We start from the raw sequence: 3,565 nt of genomic DNA on the forward strand, positions 1-3,565 counted from the left end.
CTAAAATTCTGAAAGAGGATTAATTTTTTATTTCTCAATATGTATGGCATACCAATTAATGGCCATGGCTATACTATAAGCATAAGTATCCACAAAGAACAGGCTTAATTTTGACCATAACATGTGAATATAATTGAAGCAAAAGTAGAAAATGAAATGAGTAAGAACACACATGCTTAAAATTGAAACAAATTCTGCCCAGCAACATGACATACCGGCGGCGGGAAGGGGGCGCTATCTTTCGCGCCACTGAGACAAAGGAGACAAAGATGGAGGTTACGTCGCCTGGTATGTTGTCAGACCTTACAGTAAGTATCATTTACCAGTTTATCTTAATGTACTGAAAATATGCCGGGTTTCTGGAAGAATGTGAATTTATATAAAATATAGGAGTTTAGAGTTTAAGTTAATTACTGCTTAACTATACCTAGCTAACCTTAATGTAACAGTCTTGCTAACATATCCTACTCTTAATTTTATTATTAGTTCTTGGATTTCATGCCATACTCCATTAGAGTTAATGTGTTTTGGTAGTATTTTTATGTATTACTTTATTCATGTATTTATCTATTTACTTTATTTATGTATTAGAGTATTCAGAAATTGCTCTTAGAACCAGTGTGGTAGTTGGCTAGCGGCTCCGACAGGCATTATGTTGTCTATGAGCAACGCCAGAGTCAGCACCTAACCGTAGCAGTGTTGAGTAAAATGACAATATTGTCGTTAGCTCTGAATATAGCAAATGTAGTTATCACCGCGACCATTCGTTTACTAGCAGAGAATAGGAATAAAGACTGAGTAACTTTAACATGAAATATACCTCATATTGACAGAGATAATTATTTTTTCAAGCAGTTAAAGCAGTTTTTGCATCTAGTATGATTAACTAAAGTATGTGCACATTCTTTTTTAAGGCTTATTGCTGGAAACATGCTCTGATATAGTTTCTTTTTTATGCAGAACTTCTGAGGAAGTAATAGTCAGTGTTATTTAAAAAACCAAACAACAGCAACTTGACCATGCAAATTATCTTACTTATTTAGCCATGTGTTTCATTTTTTCAGCACACATATGACAACTTAGAATCTGTCAAAGTCCTTGTAACCACTTTTATAGATGAGAAAGAAATTTGTAAAAAAAAAATTCTTATTGTCAGCAGTGCCACAGACATCAGACATCACTATTAGTCAGGATCAGATTTATTCACCAAGTAGCAACTAGAAGATAAAATCAATTTATTTATTATTCAGAATTTCTTTTAGTCATTGCGTTATAATCACGTAGTTAAGAAACCGCCTTCTTCTGCTGCAGCTTTTTGAGTAAACTCGTGCTTTTATGCTCTGTGGAAATTTGCTGTCATGACTTTGAAGATTATTGCAGAGAGGTAAAGTGTCTGGTGTTGCCTTTACACAGTCTACCATTACCACAGAAGAACAAAGTCAACCCCTGAAGTCACTCAGGAAAGCCCCACAGATTCTTAAGGAGTATGAAACCTGTCGGTGCCATCGAGGAGGCTCCTTGTGAAGACTTGCATTGGGGATTTGGTGGAGAGGTGTGGTTAGTAAGTATTGCACTTTACTGTACTTTGTTAAAATTTTGCAATGACTGTTTTCCTTTAAAAATGTTGAAGTGCACAGAAGTAAAAAAGTTTGTTTTCCAGTTACCCTCTTAGTGCAGAGAAGCTAACTGTAGCAAAAAGCATCCTCACCACTTTTCCACCCTTAAGTGGCAGGACAGGGGGAAGGATTTGTAAGTAAATTTAGCATTTTAATAATGTAAATTCCACTACATACTGTAAATTGCACTTGTTCCCACTTACTGTGTATCGTTTAACCTTTATCTAATTATTTATTAGAGCTTTTTTTCTCAGTTAAAATTGCTCAGCTGTTACCCATATACCTCTGTCCTTTCTTCCTCAGGAGCATTATTATGATCCAGTCTCTCATTGTGGATTCCTAGAGACTAAACTGCGCAACCTTAGACGGAATCTCGACCAGGGGCAGAGACGTTATAAGAAGCGAAAAGTGACAGATGACTGTGGTGAAGACAAGAAGCTCAGGCGAGAGGATGGGAATACCAGCAGCACAGATGAGTGGGTCACCCAAGTTATTGCGGCCCTCAGCTGAGAACCTTCCAATTATCATGTCAGGCATGGAGGAAACATACACCAGTCTCAGAGCCTGGAATATTCGGAGAGTACCCACGGTTTTTGGACATGCCAAGTCTGGTAAGTTGCTTGGTTCTCTGGTAATGGTTTATGTACTCCTTCTCCACTCAGTTGTGTTTTGCATACAAAGTATGTAACAGGAGTCGATACATTTGGAGGTATGTTTATGAGCTCCTAGTGAATATTTTGAAAGTTTTATAACTTCAGAGTTTGATCATTACTCCCTGCGCACTGATTACAATGAGCATCACTTTTCACATGGTCCAAAATCTTAGTCGTACCACCAAATGACTATCTAATAGTAGGGACATCAAATGACAATGCAGAAAGTGCTGCTCGTGGAAGTGAAAACCCTACAAAAAATCACCTAAATCTGTATGAAACTGCTTTCAGCAGCACTATTTTCAACAAAAAAGCTCTACAGGACAAACCGCAGACAGACAACATAAGAAATTGTCTGCTAGAAAGTTGAACATCAGCTAAAAAGTCCTAATTTTTTCTCAGGGTCTGATGGGACCCAAATCATAGCTAAAATTAAGGAATAATGGACTTGTATTCAAATACCACTCCAAGTAAATTGTTGTTTCACTGTGTAGGTAAGCTTGATGTGGAATGGGTAACAGAAATGTGATACTGTAAAGTTTGATTTTAGCCATACAGCTACCAAATGGACAGAATGTACTTTTGATTTAATGTATTTAATGCTTCATTTTAAACGTAAACACTTCTTTTATTTCCGTAGGCTGGACTTGGAGTTTGGCAATCTTACAGGAGGAAAGGTGGACCTCTTTTTGCGAAAATGGGAAGCCAGTAGGGCTGCCACAAACGATTATTTTGATAGTCGACTAGTCACCGATTATTTATGCGATTAGTCGACTAATCAGATCATCATCCACTGGACATAAAACTACAGCTTATTGCACCAGCAGCATCTGCTCTTATATAACTATCATTAGCTTACAGCTTTAAGCTTTTAAGGTGCTAACTAAAAATAAAGACAAGATGATAGTTTATTCAATTTTAATGAAATTTGCAGATTGTTTCGGTAAAGTTTAATAAACTCCTTGCTATCTAAAATATAACAGGACACCGGAGTATATTCTCCAGCATCTCACACTTCTGATGATCAGCTGTCTGCTTGACGTTTATTCAGCTGTGTAAAAACTATAACTTTAATCTCAGCCAAACCGATTTACTCAGGAACAAATAAAATACTAAAAAAAAAAAAAAAAAAAAACAAGCCAAACAACAACATTTTTAATTTATCTAAGTGACTCATATATATTTAACCTGAGTCGCGAAAGACGGCGGTGGGTTTGAAAACAATTTGCCGGGAGTCCGGTGTTCTCACGGCGCTAGTGACCTAGCCCCCGGCTAGCTATCGAGCTAGTGGGTAAC

At 37.1% G+C, this 3,565-nt stretch overlaps 1 long non-coding RNA gene across 2 annotated transcripts; it reads left to right on the forward strand.

The window, feature by feature from the left end:
• On the forward strand, positions 1–3,015 carry LOC113012240 (uncharacterized). 2 transcript variants are annotated; one of them, XR_003270669.1, is made up of 5 exons: positions 1–308; positions 1,414–1,561; positions 1,661–1,749; positions 1,920–2,227; positions 2,910–3,015. It is a non-coding gene; the product is annotated as an uncharacterized LOC113012240 (long non-coding RNA). The 2 variants fall into 2 exon arrangements; XR_003270668.1 differs by having other exon boundaries at positions 1–1,561.
• The last annotated feature ends 550 nt before the right edge of the window (positions 3,016–3,565 follow it).

Source organism: Astatotilapia calliptera, chromosome 19 (assembly GCF_900246225.1).
Source record: "Astatotilapia calliptera chromosome 19, fAstCal1.2, whole genome shotgun sequence".
Taxonomy (NCBI): domain Eukaryota; kingdom Metazoa; phylum Chordata; class Actinopteri; order Cichliformes; family Cichlidae; genus Astatotilapia; species Astatotilapia calliptera.